Source organism: Macrotis lagotis, chromosome 1, assembly GCF_037893015.1.
Source record: "Macrotis lagotis isolate mMagLag1 chromosome 1, bilby.v1.9.chrom.fasta, whole genome shotgun sequence".
Taxonomy (NCBI): Eukaryota; Metazoa; Chordata; class Mammalia; order Peramelemorphia; family Peramelidae; genus Macrotis; species Macrotis lagotis.
The window spans coordinates 515,271,030-515,292,860 of record NC_133658.1 but is presented as its reverse complement, the minus strand read 5'-3'; the positions used below and the strand labels follow the sequence as shown (position 1 = coordinate 515,292,860).

General features: G+C 36.5%; 1 long non-coding RNA gene across 1 annotated transcript in view; it reads right to left on the bottom strand.

Annotated features, from left to right (window-relative positions):
- The window catches only part of LOC141520851 (uncharacterized), a 36,598-nt gene extending 20,684 nt beyond the window's left edge, over positions 1-15,914 (bottom strand). Inside the window, exons 1-2 of the long non-coding RNA XR_012477773.1 lie at positions 15,828-15,914; positions 11,520-11,596 (exon numbers count right to left, since the gene is read on the bottom strand). This is a non-coding gene — a long non-coding RNA (uncharacterized LOC141520851). The remainder of the gene's footprint in view (positions 1-11,519; positions 11,597-15,827) is intronic.
- Between the last annotated feature and the right edge of the window lie 5,917 nt (positions 15,915-21,831).

Below are 21,831 nucleotides of genomic sequence, written 5' to 3'. Positions count from 1 at the left end.
ATTTCCTCCCTAATCACCCCAGTATTGAGCTCCTCTTCTAAATATCTATTGTCTGTGGCACTTGTATGGATTTATAAACTCAAATTAAGAATTTTTGTTCTGAGACAAGCACCACAAACCAGGCTTAAGGAAGACATCATTTGGAGGAGAGGGTGACACTATCCCTTGGAATTTGGGGGGGAGATATAGACCCCAGAATACTGAGAATCCTGGAGTAAAAAAAAAAACCCATATGATTCCATGAGTACTGTTTAGGCATAAAACTATTTTTGAATTTACAGAACACATTTGGACAGCTAGGTAGCACAGTAGGAATCAGGAAGACTCATCTTCATGAGTTCAAATCTGACCTCAGATACTTACCAACTCTGTGTCTCTGGGCAAGTCTCTTAAGCCTGTTTGCCTCAGTTTCCTCATCTATAAAATGTTTTGGAAAAAAGCATCATTGCCAAGAAAACCCAAATGGGGTCATGAAGAGTTGGACATAACTGAAACGACTGAACAGCAACAGAACATAGTCTTTAAGATTTTCTTCAAACAAGACATCTTTCCCCAGATGTATTAAAAATAATATATTTTTCAATGACAAATAAACCATTTTGTTCAGTGATCTACTCAATACCCATATCAAGCAAAGTATAAAACAGAGACACATGAACATAAGATATTTGTCATCATCATAGAGGATGTCCTGTGCATAGTTCTAATAAAAGGAAATGTCTAATCAAAGTTTACCAGAAACTTAGGTTTCCAGATGACATTTTGCTGATGACATCATGTCCTCCAGCACTGACTTACTCAATGAAGTTAATGACTACTCAAAAGAGACAGGTCCAGTGATACAAATTGGAAAAAACAAAATGAATAAAAATGTGTATTGCTAACATTAGAACTGATAGGAAGTCTATGGAGTTAGTCCATCAGTATATAATGCCTGGATAAATACTTCCTGGTGAAAATGAGCCTGGTCCATGACTAAATAGGAGGAGAAAATTGGGTTTGATGGAATCAGATTGGGTTTGATGGGAAAATGCCTTGCAATTTTCAAGCTTCTCACTGCCACAAAAACCCATTTTAAAAAATCAGTATAGTTCTAACAAAACTATACAACTGTAATTCATGGAATATCATGATATCAGCAGACTCAAAATTACAGGTAATACAAAGCCATTGGAAAGAAGCAAGGTATATATAGACAGAATGCAACCTTTACCACAATTTAAAAATATTTTATTAAAAGTACTCACAGGATGTACACAGGATGTGTAAGACTTGGTAGCTATTTTCAAATAATTTATAGTCTAGTGGTGGGTTGAGACATAAACACAAATAATCGTTAAATACTGTATCAGATGAGTTAGAGACAATATAGAATAACTGAAAATTTTTTAAAAAAATTTTTACTTAACAAAAATCTACCTTCTCTCCTTCTAATCTCTCTTATCATTGAAAAAGTGAAAAACAAAACCCTTGAAACAAATATGCATAGTTAAGCAAAACAAATTTTCATATTGCTCGTGTGCAAAAAGCTGTCTGTCTGTACTCTGAATTCATCATCTCTTTGTCAAAGGATGTATATAGCATGTTTCATCATGAGTCCTCTGAAATTGTAGTTAGTCATTGTATTAAATCAGAGTTCTTAAGCCTTTCAAAGGTGTTTGTCTTTGCAACGCTGTTGTTACTGTTTATATTGTTCTCTTCACTGTTCACTTCACTCTGCATCAGTTCAGATAAGGTTTTTCTGACACAATAGTATTATATGGCACATTCACTTTAATTTGTTCAGCCATTCCTGAATTGTGGGGCTCCCTTACTTTTATAGTTCTTTACTACCATAAAAGAGTTGCTATTAATATTATAATATAGTTCTTTTTACCTATTTCTTTAATCTCCTTGGAATAGTGGTATTATTTGGGTTAAAGGATATGTACAGTTTAATAATTTTTCAGGCATAATTACAAATTGCTTTTTAGTATAGATGGACCAGTTCATAGATCCACTAATAGTTAATGTACCTGTTTCCCCAGTATCTCCATCATCCATCATTTTCCATTTCTTGTTAAAATTGCCTCACTGATTATTTTTAATAGGGAAGTAACATAGTCAGATCTAGTCAAAGTAAGGGTTATTCTGCCAAGGATGTGAAGATAGTCTGGAAGAGGGAGAGAATAGAGATTGACAGCCTCTAAGAAATCTATTACAATTGTACAAGCAAGAACAATGAAGACCTATGATGGAGTGGAGATAATGGGAATAGATGCAAAAGATGATAAGAAATGGATTAGATAAGACCTGGATATTGAAAGGGAGACAAATTGAATGTGATTATAAATATGAAGAACAAGAACAATGGCAGGACCATAAAAATAGATAAAGAAACAAAGTTAAGGCAAATTAAGATGAATTAAGTTTTGGGCATGGTGAGTCTAAGGTAAAGTCATGAAAATCAAGTAATATGGGGCAGCTAGGTGGCTCAGTGGATAGAGCATGGGCCCTGGAGTCAGGAGTACCTGAGTTCAAATCTGGCCTCAGACACTTAATAATTACCTAGCTGTGTGGCCTTGGGCAAGTCACTTAACCCCATTGCCTAGCAAAAAACTTAAAAAAAAAAAAGAAAACCAAGTAATACTGTCCTAGAGGCAGATGAAATGTGGATGCGGACATCAGAAGAAAGTTCAGATCTGCAATGTGTAACATGGAAACAATGTAAGGATTTATCAGACTGCCTTGTGGGGGGGGAGGGGAAAAGGGGGGGGGGAGAATGTGTAAAATTCAAAACTTTTCCAAAGGATGATGGGTAGAAACTACTATTGTATATAATTGGAAAACAAATAAAATATTTATATAATTTTAAAAAGTTCAGTTCTGGAGATAGCGATTTGGGAGCCACATGCATAAATAGGGTAGATGAATATAGGAATGAATGAGATTGTCAAAAAAGGGGAAAAAAAGAAAGGAGTCAAAGATAGACCTTTAGAAACATTCATAGGAAGGGGTTAGAAAAGAGTATGAGGAAGCATGAAAGGAAATAAATGAGTGTATAAAGGTGGCAAAGAGAACCAAGGAAATACTATATTCCTGAATGTGAACAAAGAAAAAGTATCCAATATCCAGGGATAGTCAAAGTATTGAAAGCTACAGAAATATCAAGAAGATTAAGGATTTTTACAAAGACCATTGGATTTGATGATTAGGTCATTGTTAACCCTGGAGAAATATTACTTATTTTAAATAATTTTTTCTATTTAAACATTTTTTTCTATTTGAGTTCCACCTTCTCTTCTTCCCTTTCATCCCTCTCCTACCCATTTATATTAATTATATTTATGAAATCATGTAAAACTTATTTGCTTATTAACCATATAGCAAAAAATATGTATAAATTTTTTTCTTGTCTTAAATTTTTTTACAAATTTTCCCCTAAGCTTGCTTCCCCCCCCCAACAGAAGGTAGTCTGTTAGACTTTACATTGTTTCCATTGTATACATTGATCTCAATTGAATGTGATGGGGAGAAATCATATCCTTAAGAAAGAAAAATAAAGTATAAGAGATAGAAAAATTATATAATAAGGTAATGGCTTTTTAATACATCGCTAAAATATTCTTGTTTAAGAATAAACATAATGCCCCTTCCCCAAAAAAATATAGAGCCTCATGAGAAATAAAGTAAAAGAGAGAGAGAAAAAAATGACCAAACAGTCTGTGTTCTGATACCATCAGCTCTGTCTTGGGTGGATCACATTCTTCATCATAAGTCCATCACAGAAGTTATTTGCATATTTTTCCACAGTTGCTGTTGCTGATTGTAATTCCCTCCATCCATTTCTCCCCACTATCATATATATTTTCTCTCTCCTTTCACTCTGCCCCTCTTCTAAAATGTGCTGTAGGGTAGCTGAGTAGCTCAGCAGACTGAGCACTGGTCCTGGGGCCAAGAGGCCCTAAGTCCACATACCACCCCTGAGACCCAGCAACCACCCCACCCCATGGTCCTGGACAGGCCACCTGATCCCATTCCCTTGTAAAAAATTAAGGAAAAGAAAATGTGATATATATCTGACTATTCTCTCCAATGATTTACCCGCTCCTCTATCACCCACACCCCACCCCTTCCCCCTTTCCCCCTTCTCTCCTTTTTACTCTAGATGTCTATACCCTATTGAGTGTGTATGCTGTTTCCTCTCTGAACCATTTCTGATGAGAGTGAAGGTTCCCTCATTCCCCTTCGACTTCCCTATTCCCATTTCATTGCAAAAGCTCATTGTAAAAAGAAGAAAAATGTCTTTTATATGAAATATCTTAGCCTATTCCCCTCTCCTTTCTCTTACTCCCAGTACATTTCCCTTTTAGCCATTGACTCCATTTTTACAATATATTATATCTTCAAATTCAGTTCTCTCCTTTGCTTCATCTATAAAAACTCCTTCTACCTGCTGTATTAAATGAGAAGCTTCATAAGAGTATTAACAGTATCATTTTTCTATGCAGGAATACTTGCAGTTCATCATCATTAAGTCCCTCGTATTTTGCCCTTCTCCACTCTCTATGCTTCACCTGAGCCCTGTATTTGAAGGTCAAACTTTCTGTTCAACTCTGGTCGTTTCAACAGGAACATTTGAATTCCCCTGGTTCATTAAAAGTCTATCTTTTCCCCTGGAAGATGTTCAGTTTTTCTGGGCAGTTGTTTTGTGTTTGTGTTCCAAGCTCTCTTGCCTTCTGGAATATTATATTCCCAGCCCTACAAGCCCTTAATATAGTTGCTACTAAGTCCTGTGTGATCCTGACTGCAGCTCCACAATATTTGAATTGTGTCCTTCTGGCTGCTTGTAATATTTTCTCTTTGACTTGGGAGTTCTGGAACTTGGCTATAATATTCCTGGGGGTTTGTTTTTTTAAAATCTTTTTCCAGGGGAGATCGGTGGATTTTCTCAATTTCTATTTTGCCTTATGCTTCTAGAATATCAGGGTAATTTTCCTGTAGGAATTCTTTAAAAATGAAGTCATGGCTCTTTTCCTGAGCATGACTTTCAGGTATCCCAATTGCTTTTAAATTATCTTTCCTGAATCTGTTTTCTAGATCAATTGTTTTTTCAAAGAGATGTTTCACATTTTCTTCTAATTTTTCATTCTTTTGGTTTTGAAGTACTATGTCTTGACTTCTTGTAAAGTCATCAGCTTCCTTTAGCTCCATTCTATGTCTGAAGGATTTGTTTTCCTCAGAGAGCTTTCTTATCTCCTTTTCCATCTGGCCAGCTCTGCTTTTTAAAGCATTCTTCTCCTCAATAACTTTTCAAACTGTTTTATCCATTTGAACTAAGCTGGTTTTTAACATGTTATTTTCTTCAGCATTTTTTTGGATCTCCTTGACTAAGTTGCTGACTTCTTTTTCATCTTTCTCCTCTATTTCTCTCATTTCTTTTCCCAATTTTTCTTCTATTTTCCTTATTTGATTTTCAAAATTTTTTTTTGAGCTCTATCATAGCCTGAGCCCAACTACCATTTTTCTTGGAGTCTTTAGATGCACAAGCTTGTACTTCCTCATCTTCAGATTGAGTATTTTGATCCCTCTTGGGATGATAGACAAAATATTTCTCAATGGTGTTCCTCTTTTTTCTCTGTTTACTCATTTCACCCGGCTGTGCCTGGCTTGGTGGTGCTTCCTGAACTTTTGAGTTTTAATTGGGACACCCCCACAAGGACCTCAGTGTGTGAGGCTCTGACTGTTCTCCTGGTCTGTGAATGACCACAAGCGTATCCCTCTGCCACAGGGCTGGGAAGGGGGAAGATCCTGATCTATGGGGGGCCTAGACTACTATCAGGATTTGAATGTGGTCAAAGCCCCAGAGTCCTGTTCCAGGGACAAAGGACAGACCTTGTCAGTCTCCCTCCACTCCCTTACCTTCTTCAGTGGGCTGGGCACTCAGGGTGTATCTGCCTGGAGGCACCTGCTTCCGTTTCCTGTATCTAGGCTGCCATGGTCACTGCCTCCATGCCTCAGCAACTTCCCTGAGGGCCTTGGCTTTGCACTTGCTCTGGCAGAGGTCTTCCCTCTGATCCTCCAAGTTGTGCCCAGTGCTCCCTGGGGTGCAAATCAGGAAACTGCTTCTGTTGCTGGGAACCACAGCTCCCAGGCATCCTGGAGCTTTTTCCAGGAGGTTGAAGTTCCTTCACTCTGGTGGGGCCACCCCTCTAACCCATGGAGCGGAGTTTTTCCACTATTTTCCAGGTTACCTTGGGCTAGAGAATTGCCTCACTGGATCTTTCTGTAGGTTCTGCCTCTTGAAAATTTAGCTAGAGTCACAATTTTAAGATTTTTGAAATATTTTGGAGAGAACACCTAGGAGAGGCTCTTCTCCTGTCACTATCTTGACTCCATCCGCCAAAATATGTGTAAATTGAGAAATTATCATTCAATTTGCACCCAGAGTTCATCAGTTCAGTCTCTGAAAGTGGAGAACAGTTTTAAAAAAAGTATTATTATAGGATCAGCTAGATGGTGCAATGGATAGAGAACAGGCCCTGGAATCAGAAGGACCTAAGTTCAAATCCAGCCTCAGATACTTAATATTTAGTTAACTATGTGTCCTTGGGCAAGTCATTTAACCCCATTGTATTGCCTCCCAGAAAATATTACTATAGATTTTTTTTGTAAATAGTATTTTTTCCAAATAAATATAGTTTTCAATATTCATTTTTATAAGCTTTTGAGTTCTAAATTTTTCTTCATCCCTCCCCATCTCCTCCCCAATATGGCAAGAAATCTCATATAATGATACATGTGCAATCATGTTAAACATATTTTCACATTAGTTAGTTATCAAAAGAGAAATAGAACAAAAGGGGAAAACCATGAAAATTCCCCAAAAAACAAAAGAAAGGGAAAATAGTATGCTTAGATTTGTATTCAGATTCCATAGTCTTTCTCTGGATGTGGATAACATTTTCCAGCATGAGTCTTTTGGAATTGTCTTGGATCATTGTATTATTGAAAAAAGCTAAATCTATCATGAGTTGATCATTGCACAATGTTGCTGTTGCTATAAATAATGTTCTCCTGATTCTGTGCACTTCACTTAGCATCAATTCATATAAGTCTTTCAAGGTTTTTCTGAAATCTGCCTGCTCATCATTTCTTATGGCACAGTAGTATTCCATCACAATAATGTACTACAACTTGTTTAGTCATTCCTCAAAAGATGGATGTCCCCTCAATTTCCAATTCTTTGCCATCACAAAAAGAGCTGCTATATTTTTGTACATATAGGTCCTTTTCCTTTTTTTAAGATGAGAGATAGTTTTAATAGGGTGGTGAAGATGAAAACTCAAATTCTAAGGACTTAGAGACAGAGTTGGTAATGAGAAAGTAAAACACTGGGTATAGATAATTATTTCAAGTTTAGCCATGAATTAGAGGAGTAAATAGACAGTAACTTAGTAAACTATGAGGATTAAGGGACTGCTTTTTTTTGGTAGAATTAAGGAAACCCTAGGTGTTTATAGAAATATAGAAAGGAATTAGTGGTAACTAATTATATATTATTTATGAAAGAGAGGAGATGATGACTGGGGCGAAGTCCTAGAGAAGTGGAGAGGGAGTGAGATCAAAAACTCAGGTACAAGTATCAGTCTGAATTATTTTTTAAAAAAGTTCTTTCCTGATCTCCAATCCTTCATTGCCAATTGAATGATTTGATCTAAATGTCTTAAAGGCTTCTAAATTCAACAAATCCAATATAAAATATTTTATCTTTTCCCTCTCCCTCTACCTTTTGAACTTTCCTAATTCTATTAAGGGCATCACTATCTTCTAGGAACCCAGGTTCACATACTAGGTGTCATCCTTGCATCCTCCCTCTTCCTCACCTCACATACACAATAAGTTGTCAAATCTTGTCACCTTTATTGCTCCACTCTTTCTTCTGTCACATAGCCACCATCCTATTTAGAAACTTGTCACTTTCAACTTGGACTTTTGCAATAGCTTCCTAATTGGTCTTCCTATCTTATCTTTCCTTCTCCAATTCATTCTCCAAATATTACCAAATACCTACATAAAACTCTCCTGCTCAATAAACTCCAGTGGTTCCCTATCACTCCTAAGATAATACAAACTACTGTTTTTGCTCATTTAAAGTCTCTCAAAACCTAACTCTGACCTACTTTCCAGACTATTAACAACCCAAGGGCTGCAATGGTATCCAAGCAGATGAAAGTATCCAATATATTGAGTAAATGCTTTACAAAGGATTGATAGAACTTAGAACAAAAATGGAACTGGATGACAAGGTGTCAAAAGAATGTGAATTAAACTGGTAAAGGAGTACTCACATGAATAAGATTATAAATTCATAGAAAATGCAAATTTTGTTGTTTCAAGTTCAGTAGAGCTCTCAATGACACAAAATACCATGAAAGAGGAAAAAGAGGGGTGGCTAGGTGGCACAGTGGATAGAGCATTGGCCCTGGAGTCAGGAGTACCTGAGTTCAAATCTGACCTCAGACACTTAATAATTACCTAGCTGTGTGGCCTTGGGCAAGCCACTTAACCCCGTTGCCTTACCAAAAAAAAAACTAAAAAAAAAAAAAAAAGAAGAAAGAAAGAGGAAAAAGAAATCTTGCACAGATCTGGAAAGAAATGGTAAAGTGCATCAAAGTGCATGATAAGATCATTCCAGGGAAAGGAAAAGTCCAATGAAGACAAGTTATTGGCTAAATATTCCAGCATTAAGCAATACACAAATAGTATATTACTTTGAAGAACAAAAGACAAATGCTTGATTATTATTTAAGACAGGTGGGAAAATATAGAGTAGAATTTCTTGTTTCTGGTGGGTAATACTGGATAGTACCTAGGAAGTTCAATTTGTTTGTTTTTCTTTTTTTAGTAAGGGAGCAGGGCATATAGTGGGTTTTTTTTTGGTAGGATTAAGGAAACCCTAGGTGTTTATAGGAATATAGAAAGGAATTAGTGGTAACTAATTATATATTATTTATGAAAGAGAGGAGATGTATAATTCTGATACCTAAACTGGGAAGAGTGAGATCAGGGAAAAGAAAACTATATATCAGTATTTCTAATAAATATTGATGTAACAATACTAAATAAAACATTTGCAAAGAGGGAAATTAAAATCAAGAAAATTGTTTCCCAAAACCAGGTTGGATTTATATCAGGATGACTGCAATATCAGGAAAATTGTAAATTTAATAGCCAGTGTTAATAGAAAAAGCAAAAAATAAATAACATCATTACATCCATAGATGCAGAAAAAGCAAAAGTTGACATCTGGAAAAGGAAAATACTACAGCTCTTCAACAAGTTCAAGGCTAAAGAAAAAAATCCAATTTTATTACTACTATTTGCTGTAGTTCTAGAAATACTAGCTATTGCAACAAGATAGCATAAATTGAATTAATAAGTAACAGCAAAGAAGAAACAAAATGATCATTTTTCCAGATGATATGATTTGTTGGAGAACCCTAGAGAGTAAACTAAAATTAATTTAAAAACTGATAAATTCAGTAAAGCTGCAAGATATAAAATAAAATGACAAAAATAATTTGTCTTTTCTACTTACTAATAAAATCAAGCAGGAAGAAATAGAAAAAAATTATATGCGAAATAAGAACAGAATGCATAAAAATATTTATGATTCCAGCTACCAAGATATACATAGGAATTATATGAATACAACTACAAAATAACATTTAAAGACATAAAGACAGATTCAAATAATTTTAGAAATATTGTCTATGCTTGCAAATGCCGATGTAATAAAATGACAGAAGTCTAAATTAATTTCACATTTAGTGCCAAAACAATCAAACTACCAAAAGGTTATTTATGGAGCTAAAAAATTTCAACAAAATTCAACTAGTAGAACAAAAGGTTGATATCTGATTTAAAAATTTAAGTGTTCATTAGTGAAACAAGTTAGGTAAACACCATCCAGATGGACAAATTAGAGACCAAAGGAAGGAGATAACTTTTCACAACTATCAATAAGGGAAAGTTCTTTACCAAACAATAGAGCTGATTGTAAAAGATAAAAGGGATAATTTTAATTCCATAAAATTGATTAGATTTGCCCAAAGGAAGTATGGTTAGGATTAGAAAGGAAATACTTAATTGGGAATAAAAAAATCCAAAAGTTTGCATCAGATTTTTCTGATAAAGATCTAGATTCAGGTTCCATCTTTTACGTATACTGTCTGTGTGACCTTGGAAAAGTATCAGTATTCTAAATAGCTCTCTAAAATTGCAAGTAGCAACTATAACACATTTGGATTTGGGGGATTCTTTTTGTTTTTTAGGTTGTTTTTTTTTTTTGCAAGGCGAACGGGGTTAAGTGGCTTGCCCAAGACCACACAGCTAGGTCTGAGTGTCTGAGATCGGATTTGAACCCAGGTACTCCTGACTCCAAGGCCGGTGCTTTATCCAATAGCCGCCCCTATTTGGGAGATTCTTAACCCAAGTCACACTCACTTTGACAAGCTGGATTTCCTAAAAGCAAAGCTAATCATATCTCCCTATGAGGTTCCCATGAGATATTGGGAAATATTTCTAATACTATTGATTTGAGCCTCCATTCTGGTGAATTACCAATATCAGTTGCCTGTTACAGTTAGTACTCCTTTATATCATTGCTAAATCAAGTGATTAATGCCTTAGTATCATGTAAGCAATTAACATTAATTAACTTTAAACATTTTACTCATCTCTTGGTAGAGAGTGATGGATTTAGGCTATACAGATTGAGACACATATGGCCAATGAAGGACTTTGTTTTGCTCATATTTGTTAAAATGATTGTTGGCTTTTTTTTTCAATAAGGGTAAATGGGGAGGGAAAGAATAAAATGTGTTCATTGAAAACAAATTAATTAAAACAACAGCAATTAGATCCTATAATAATATATTTACCTATCACCTTAGTCCTTGGGGAGAGTGAGTTCAAACTTAAAAGGGCTGATACTAAGTATAAACCCTCAGGTTCACCTGGAATGCAATAAAATTGATGAAGTTCACTTGCTTACAGAAAGTAGGCTACTGTTTCTGATTCATGGCAAGGGTGGATTTGGCTAGTTTGGCAAATCTGGTATGTACTTAAATTTCTGTCTCTGTTAGTTCTTCCAACCTTTCAAAATTCAGAAGACCACAAGCTAGACCATTTCATCTCCCATACTCATTCACTTGAGAGCAGGGGGAAAGGAGGGGAACAGAGAAAAAGGGGGAAAAAGCAAAGAGACAAAGAACAGATGAACTATATATTCATAGTGCCTTGTCAGTTTTGGTGGGGAGACGAGCAGCTGGCAACAGGAGGCTGTTTCTACCATTATTAGTACCCCATTTCCCCTCTTAGCAGATTGTTACTATTATTGTCTCAATTACCACCAAGAAAAAGGGGAAAAAAGCTGCTCCCAAGAGACACCTTTATATGTATACTAATTTCATTTCAGTAGTCAATCAAATCAGCTCTCTCTATAATAAGCAGACAGAAATCAATCACAGAATTACCTGCACATGTTCCAAAAGTCCAAGAGAGGGCTTGCTTTGAGGTCAGAAGGGTTGAGCAATCATTGGTCAATTCTCTGCTATGAAGAGAAGGTACAAAACTTCAATGATAGAGAGTTTTCCTCATCTAAGAATTCACTAAAGCAATGAAGCCATTCCCTATTCAATATATATCTATATATAGATATATATTGATATAAATATATAAGAAAAAGAATCATTCTCTAATTGATATATTGGAGATATAACTTCTGTCCTAAAGAGAAGAAACTAGAGATGTCTATTCTACTTCCCTTTAAATTGCAACATGATAACACTCCTGCTACAATGCAGAACTTCCTTTCTCCCAAGGCTTCTCTCTAACTTTCATAGGCAAATTTTCAAAAGAAAAGGAAAAAGCAAGTTATCAATATAATTTAAAATATAATTATTAATATAAATATAAAATATGACTAGTTTATCTTTAAGAGTAAGGAAAACAATTATACTGCTTTGCCTATCCCCCTATTCGGACCAAAGATACATATATCCTAGACTCTTCTTGGGCCTACTTCATATAGGTAAGGTTAATTTTCCCTCAAAAAAGAATTGAAACTGTCACCAAGAGTCCAAGGGAGTAAGGCTCAAAACATTGACATAGCTTCCTTGAGGAGTCAAAACCCCCTCCTTCAGCTTTTAACTAGACCCTCATTGTCAACAAAAGCAGAGAAGTTGTGCCCATATGAATCAGCACTGTTTCTTTGCTAAATATCCTTTTCTTGTTATGGTTTTTGTTAACTGTTATATGGTCCATTATGGTTTTATTTCATTTTAGTTCTGAATCTGAAACACCAGACAGGTATTGATTTGGACCTGGATGAAAACACTATTCAAAAAAAAAGGTTCTGAAACAATATTATATTGACCAATTTACCATATTTCCCCATGTATAAGCCACAGCCTTTTTTCAAAAAATTTTGGGTCTAAAAACTGGGAGCATCTTTAGTCAGTGGTTATAGATTTTTTTTACTTGCATTTCCTGCTTTTCCGAGCTTGTTATCTTTTCATTCATTGTTTCTGCATTTGTTGCCAGTATATTGATTAGGTTGATTTGCTATGGTCTTCCCAGAAATAGCTCAGAAAAGATTTTCGTTCAATGCTGAATTCAAGTTCAAAGTGATCCAGTTTGCAAAAGTAAATGGAAATCATGCTGCTGAACCTAACTTTGGTCTTCCTTCAACTGAGAAAACTATCCAAGACTGGTTGTGGGAAGAAGAAATCCAACTGAAAATGTCTAGGCAAAAGTCCATGAGAGGCAAATCAATCAAATGGCCTGAGTTAGAAGGAATTGAAGCTATAGATGGAAGAGCAAAGGGCCATTGGAATTCCTTTGTCCACAAAGATGGTTCAGCAGAAGGCAAGAAGAATTGTTGATGAAAAAGAAGTGACTGATGTTGCTTCAGGTTCCTGAAACAGAATGGACTAAGTGTATGTCCATCACCAGATTTGCCCAGGGAGTGCTTGTGGTCAACCACAGACCAGAGCACAGGCAGGAGAGCAGTCAAGAGTCTCTCCTAAGGCAGTGATTTGTCATCAAACACAGATGAGAACAAGCTAAGAGATGGGAGTTTTGACAATGTTGAGGAGTTGTATGAATTTTATGATGAATAAAACTTGAGTTCAATACTTTTTTGTTGCACTTTTTTTGTTCAAATTTCAGGCCCCCAAATTAAGGTGCGTCTTATATATGGGGAAATGCAGTAAACTTCAATATTATGTTAATTATTTATGTAATACAAGAAATTAGAAAAATATTTGAAGAAACCTAAACAAAAACTAAAATTAAAATAACTAAAACACTATCACACTGTTTTTCTAAATTACACTAAATCAGGATTGGTTTGTGTCATTGAAAAGTTCAAATTGTAAAACTCAAATATCATGGAAAAGTCATGTGGGGTTGTGCAGAGAACAGGGTTCCACTCCTGTCTCTGATTCTTATTAGTAGTGAGCTCCTGGGCAAATCATGTAATTTCTCTTAGCTTCAGTGTCTGCATCTGTAAAATGGAGGTGATAGTTTTCTATCACAGAGATTAATGAGAAGGCATCAAATGAAATAACAGCACTGTATAACTTGTTCCTGGGAAAAATAAATGGTTTAATGAGATTTACAAGCAGGTTTCAAGAGGAAATATGACATAATGAATAGAAAACCAGGAAGATCTGAGCTCAAGTGCTGCCTCTGAAACATGCTGACCCTATGATCTTGTAGAATTATTCTGCTAAAGGAGAGTACCTCATTGAGAACTCCCTATAGCAATGCTATAAAAATAAACACACAGAAGGCAACTAGGTGGTGCAGTGGATAGAGTACAGCTCTGGAGTCAGGAGTACATGAGTTCAAATCTGACCTCAGACACTTAAAAATTACTGAGCTGTGTGACCTTGGGCAAAGTCACCTAACCCCATTGCCTAGTTAAAAATAACAAAGAAACAAACACACAAAACCATATTATAAAAACTACTCGGGGCGGCTAGGTGGCGCAGTGGATAAAAGCACCGGCCCTGGAGTCAGGAGTACCTGAGTTCAAATCTGGTCTCAGACACTTAATAATTACCTAGCTGTGTGGCCTTGGGCAAGCCACTTAACCCCAATGCCTTGCAAAAACCTTAAAAAAAAACCCCTACTCTACTAACATCTGGGTTAACCTCTTCCCCATGGAAGTCAGAGACATCTCTCCCAGTTACATTCTAGAAACTTCTAAAAACAGAATACCAGATTTGAACTCTTGTAAATTAATCTAGATTTAAGCCCAACAAAAGATCATTATCTTTCTACATTAATATAATATCAACATGTGATTCAATATACCCTGGGAGGATGGAGGAGATCCATCAGGAAAAATGGACAGAGATCATCTTGGTAACAGCTCTTGGTTCTAATACAATATCTTTCCTGTGAAAAGCCTAAAGCACTTATTAATGTTATAGACTCACAAATCTTCACAGCACCCCTCTCCAAAGAAAAGAGATAAGATTTAATACAGGGTGCACTATATTCCAAAAAAGATATGACCTTCTTTTTGATCTTCTCAGCTAACCAGTAAAAGAATTTCCTCTCAAAAGGGAGGTGCCTGTTAGAGAAGAAAGGATTGAATCATTTTATTAGGTTTCTGTTTTTGCCATCTCATTTTTTAAAGTGTATGATGTTATTGGACCAATTATAATTTTTTATTATATATGTATATATATTCTAGACTTAAACCTGGAGTTAGTCACTTTGACTCTTTGTTTCCCTTTGGGGGTAGGGATAGAATAGGAGCATATAATCAAGTGCCAAATCCTAGAACTCTGTTTTCCTATATCTTCAATCTTTCCTTTCCATTCCATTGTCATTTCATTTTATTTCCATATAAAAGATTACTAGAATCATACTTAAATTACAATAACTTCTGAACTGATCTCCTTGTCTCAAGTCTTTTCTTGTCTTAATTCATTTTACATACTTGCTGACAAATTACTTTATTTTGTATAAGGTGGTTTCTTCCTCCACAAAATGCACTCCATCAAGTTTTTCTCATCCTTTGTGATTAAAAAATATTATAAAGAGAAAGAATACTACTGCTAGCTTAAGCTCTCTTAAATAGGGTTTTCATTATGCCATTCCCTTACCTCAAACTTCCAATGATCTCCTATCTACCAAATAAAGTTTAAAATATCTATTTTTCCCTAATCTGGTTTCAATTTAGGTTTTCCATCTCCCCTCCGAAATTACATCCCTAAACAAACCTTTTTACTCTAGTCAGACTAAAAGTGGACTATTTTTCTCCAAACATGTCTTGGGTACTCTTATATTTATCTTAATCAGAATCTTCTCATTGACCACTGCCTCTGTTGCTGTTCAACTTTCAGTCATGTCTGGTTCTTTGTGATCTCTTTTGGAGTTTTCTTGACCATTTCCTTATCCAGCTTATTTTACAGATGAGGAAACTAAGGCAACTAGAGTTAAGGGACTTGCCCAAAGTCACACAACTACTAAGAATCTGAGGTCAAATTTTAATTCTCAAATATGTTTTCCTGAATTAAGATCTATCCACCACTAACTTATGTGCTACCTAGCTACTCCAAACATTGCCTCTATCTTTCCCCATTTCCTCTTTAGAGAATCAGAATTGTAAGCATTCTTCAAAATCCATCTTCTCTAAGACTTCTCAAACCCCACCCAATAGACTGGATCTCACAGTCTTAAGAAAAGTAGCATTGGAGAGAGCATTCAAATATGACTCAAGAAACCAGGGCTCTTGGTTTAGGCTCTGTGACAAATAAACAGACCTGGGAAAGACCTTAATTTTAAAAGGCCAAGGTCACCCAGTATATCCTGGACATCACCAGTCATCTTGACCTTTTTCTTGCCACTGAATCCTGATGACTCTGGGGGAGAGAACAAAGCTGATGGCTTTGTGTAGTTCTTTGTGTAGTTCTAGAATCCAATTCATAGACAATTCAAGATATCACATTTGTGATGTCATTGATCCTCTTTGAGAATGAAGGACAAACAACAACAACAACAACCAGCCAACCACTCACTAGCAGGATGGCATTTAGTAAGTCACACATCTCTCTGATTCTCCCCTTTCCTCATTCTCACATAAGAGTATTGTATGAAATAAATTATCTCTAAAGGTCTCTTGTAGCTCTAAAATACTTTGATTTGAAGTTCTTAGGAATCTTAGAGGTCATCTTAGTTCAACCCTTCCATTCTTTGAGCACTTTTTTGGTTTATAGAATTCATTTGTTATTTATCATAATTGGATACATCCAGAAGTATGGTTACACTGGTAATATTACCACTGATTTTACAACCTCTCCATTCTTTATTTAATAGCATTATAAATTGCTATGGCACAGGCATGGTACCCAATCATCTGTCAAAGAGACAATGGATTAGCCTGGTTTTCAAAAGACCGCTGATCACCTGGTTTGTATTTGAAGCATTTTATCTCAAAATTAACACATCACTTTTTCAATGTCTGTGTGCACCATGTCTCCTTAATTAGACTTTAACCCCACTTAGGGCAGGGACTGTATTTTATGCTTCTTTTAATCCTATATAATACAAGGCAATTATAGTGGAACCTGTCTGTATATGTGTGAGTATATGTGTGTGTGTTTATATTTGTGTGTACACATCCACACCCACACACCCACTAGGATGACACAAAGTTGCCCTTCGATATTCTTGTTAACCACATGCACCAGCTCAGCTCTTGTGAGCTTAGGGGATGACCTGACTCAACCCTGGAAGACTTGGGCACTTTGAAATGATGAAGCAATCCCCTCAAAATTACTGAGCTGGAAGAGCCAATGACTCACTTGGAGGACCTTTAAAAAGAAGAGAACTTGATACTCACTCTCTTCCTTTGACTCTCCCATGGGTCAAGTAGTACCCACTTTCTCTGGACTCTCCATGAAGGTGGCAGAGAGGGAATGATTGCTGCTCTTTTTCCTCCCAGCTGCTTCCATATAAAGCATGGACTCAACCTGGCCCTTGGCTGCCTTTCTCTGCTTTTTATTTCCTTTCCTAGGTAGGTAACTACATTTTTCTCAAGCTGCACAAGTCTAGGCTTATAAAGTTTGAAAGACTCAATTTGAGAGATCCTAGAGATTCCCTTACTAGTGGTAAGGGAAAACTTTACATTGAAGAAAATACTATGAACAATTAAAGAAACCCATGATCCTGAACTGGCTTACCTGAAGACATGGATTTTAAATGAAATATAAAATGCCTTTTTGTCAGATTGCTTTATGTCCTGATAAAGTTCAAGTTTCAGTTGCCCAATAAATTGTAACACTACATTTAGATTATATTGTTGTCAATGTATATTCATTGCCAGGTCAGGTTCTCTAGGACTGAATATTTAAGGAGAGGGAATAAGATTACCTCAGCCCTCCTGAGGCTACAGTATGCCTTATTGTTAGATAAATGAAATCTGATCATTGTATGTGCATAGGTTTTAAATAACATTCTGAATTAATATAATTCCTTCAGCTGGGTTACACTATATGTCTCTGCAATAAAAGGCAGGAGAGAAGCAAAAGAGAGAATGTTCAGAATATAGAATAGAGATATACAAAGCCAAGTTCAGGCTAGTTTAGTGATCTGAGTGTTAGATCCAGGCCTCTGTTCCACTCTTGCCCAGCAAAGCCCTGCTGATCATCTTTTCCTGAGGACAGTAATCCTAACCTCCACAGAAACTTCAAACAACTCCCAATTGCACCTTGGTGACCCCTAAACAAAACATATTCTCCATGGAAACCCCAAATGGCTCTCAGCCCCACCCTACTTCCTATATCCAATACCCTATAAAAAGGATTGCTCCTTTCACCACCCACTGCTCCAGTCCACTGTACTTTCCCTCAATAAATAGCTTAGCATTCACTTCCATTAGTAGCCTGTTCTCCTTGTATCTTGGGTTCACTCATTGACCTTTCATCTGTTGCTGACAATGGCCCATACTGAGGTAACCTCTAACAACCAGTCCCTTCCTGTCATCCACAAGACACATGCAAGAAGTCCCACACTCTCATTCCTTTCTTAGTGGCTATAGGCATCCTTTCTGGAGTGGGTATAGGGGGTAAGAGGCATCACAACTTCTCTGTATTACTTTCAGCAACTATCACAAGACCTTCAGGAAAGTCTTGAAGACATAGCCAAAAGCCTTCCACAGATTCAAGAGCAACTGGATTCCCGAGCAACTGTGACCTCACAAAACAGATGGAACCTGGACCTACTAACCACTGAGAAGGGAATCCTCTGTTTGTCCCTGATCAAAGAATGTTTTTTCTATGTGAATCAGTCTGGAGTGGTTCAGAATACTGCAAAATGATAGAACTTCAATATATTAGGGAAAAATCAGCTGAAACCTGGTCAAGATGATTTCAGTCTTCCCACATACTCCCCTGGCTCCTTCTCATATTATTTCCACTAATCATGATCTTTTTGGCACTCTTCTTAGGTCCACCTTTGTCCTTCCTTCATCCAAAAGACATCCGAAAGACTGCAACATCTCAGATGGCAAATCCATGATGCTACAACATCCCAGATGGCAAATCCATGATACTACTTCTGGCCCAAGGATACCAACAGTTCCACCACTTTACTCTTTGTTGTACCTGAAGACATCATTGCCCCCATTCAGTTAGAAGCAGCTCCAGAAGAACTGACTTCTGACCCCAATCCCCCCCCCCCCCTTAGTAAAATTGAAACAAAAAAGGCTGGAATGTTGGATCTAGGCCTGGATCCAGTAGAGCCCTGTTGATTATCCTTTCCTGAAGACATGAATCCTCACCTCCTTCAAACAACTACCAATCTCACCTTGGAACCCCCCCCCCCCATGCATTCTCCATGGAGACCCTAAATGGCTCTCAGTTCCTATGGAAACTATGCCACCTTGCCTCCTATATCCAATACCCTATAAAAAGGATTGCTTTCCCCACTAACCACTGCTGGAGTCTGCTTGGACCCAGCCCAAGGTACTTTCAATAAATAGCTTTCCATTCAATTCTATTAGTAACCTGTCCTCCTTGTGGTTCACCTTTTGATCTTTCATTAAGCACAGCCTCAATGAATATGTCCTGAATATTGTTCCTCATTTGCATTCTTGAGGATTACTGACTGGTCTATGAATGTATACTGGGATAACACTACAGTGTCAGCTGATGGTTGAAGTGTCAGCTGTGGCTGAAGGTAAAATGCCTAGCAGAGTGGAGAACCTACATATTTGGGTTAAGACTTTCCTGGGTAGGAAAGTAGTCAAGAAGTGGTCCAGAAGAAAGTGTTTCCAGATTCCCTGAAATTCCTTTTTATCATCTGGTACAGCTCAGCCATTATTATTCATTGTGGTAGTTGTTGTTTATCCTTCATTCTAGAAGAAGATTAGGTGATGCCATGACTTACAAGTAGTTGGATTCTGAAAACTGAAGTTCTTTGGACTAGAGATGAATCTTTTGACTTGCTAGCCTCAGGTGAAGCACACTAGGACATCAGGGCATCTTTCTGCCGTCAAGACTGGAGAAGAAGGGCAGCTAGGTGGCACAGTGGATAGAGCACCAGCCCTGGAGTCAGGAGGACTTGATTTCAAATCTGGCCTCAGACACTTAATAATAACTGCCTAGTTGTGTGACCTTGGGCAAGTCACTCAACACTATTACCTTAAATAAATAAAAATAAAATTAAAAAAAAAAGACTGGAGAAGAAACCCAACACCAACTTTGTACCAGAAACCAGGGAGAGTTTGAAGAGATGGAATAAAAACTGTAGTTGAGGCCTGGAGTTGGGGATAGGGGAAGGAGAGAAAGAGAAAGAAAAGAAGCACTTTACAAATATCTCATTTGGTGCTCCTAGTACTCAGTGATTTTATACTTGAAGAATTAAGCATTGATAAATTGAAGGGAAGCACTGAGGCATCTGGTTGGATAGCCAGTATCAGAGTAGGCAGCCACTACTACATCACTCAAGCACTTGTCAACCTGGCAGAACTCTAGGAAGGGGCATGACTAGCTGTCTAAGATTCATAGAGTTTTTCTTTCTGGGAGATCTGATGAAAAATAATGACTGTTCTTTGTGCCTGAGATGGTAGACATTTACCCTATTTGGGTTTTTTCTGTTTTTTTTAAGTCAGTTCATAATTCCTGCTTTAATTAGTCTTCTTTTTTTAATTGATTGATTTAATTAATATTCTGAAGCTATTTTATTCTGGATTGTCATAACTATTTTGCCTGCTTCATTATTCATAAAAAAGGTGTTACAGAAAGGAAGAAATAATGCTTGCATTAATATTATGTGACCCATCAATAAAATGAATACTCCATGCTCAGGATCACTATGAGATAAAATAATATTGATTTATTAATTTTTATATACATTCTAAAGTAGGTAAAGTTGTACCTAGGTTTTTGGTGGTAAAGTGTGTTAGTCACCATAATCACTGGGTAGTTATTCTTCTTTCTCTGTTGTATCCTCCCTATCTAAATGCACACACAGAGATAACTCTCTGCAGGATTGAAGTTGAAGTCAGGTTATGCCTGAATGGGGGAGAAAAGGAATATGTGGAACTGGCCAATAAGAGTCATATTCCAAGAAACCAGAGGAGGGAGTGAATGACATTTCCCTTTCATTTTCATTCTCAACCTCAAAACCCAGATAGCACAAAGACTACAACTAGGAATATATATGAATGTTTGAAAGCAGAATATGGTCCATTGATCTGTTTACATTTGCCTAGGAACTACTTTGGTGGCTATATAGAGGAGTGGGTGATAATTTTTCTCACCTAAAGAAACAGATTGAATTATTTGACATGTAGCATGTGTATAGAACTAAAGAACAAGCAAAGGAGAGAAGAGTGGGTGGCAGTTTGTTGGCAGCATCTTTCTTGCTTTTATATAATAATCCACATAATAGAAAGTTTTTTTCTTATTTTCTACTTTTATCATGACCTAAAATTTAACTAATTCAATTATCATTTACATATTCCATGTAGCCAGCAGAGAAACTGAGTTCAAATCATGAGAACAAGATCTACAAAGTGGCAGTATAAAGAACAAATACAGAAGTGAATAAACACTTTTCTAGTAGCTAAAGGGAAATCCTAGTAAAAAATCTTGAAAAGCATCCTACTACCCACATACTGTATGATTGCCTTGGAAAAGCTAAATTAGAGTTAATCCCTTTTATTTCAACCACCTTGAGGTATGCAATCCAGAGTCACTTAGGTATCTAAGCAATTGTTACAGATAAGAGAATTCATCTAAACAATTATTACAGATAAGAGAGTTCTTCTGTCTTTACATGACTGAGCAGGTGAAGTTCTGTTGCTCCCTTTCATATAGTAGTCATCATACCATTTGAAATCAAGAGAATTCTATCCATCCAAGAGAATCTATCCATTTCAAGTCTTCTTCAGTTTTTTGTTTTTTATATTCACTTAACCTGAACATATTGCAAGACAATAAATTAGTAATCAATTGTCTGAATTTTTCTTTTCTTTCTTGGTTCTGTTTCAACACCATACTTCTACTTTTGCATTTGCTGTTGCTTCTGTGTTTTGTTTCTTACCAAAACTTTAGAATTACAAAAGTATGGCAAACACACAACTGTTGGTCTTAAATCTTCATCCTGACCTCTAGTTGCATTATCCAAAATCATATTTAACAGATAAACACAAATTTATTTCAGTATATTCATTCCGTTTTCTGTTCCTTTGAAGGAATGTTTGGGAATTGCTTAGACTGAGTTACTAGGGCACGTCACCTTCTGATGATGAGGAAAAGAAGC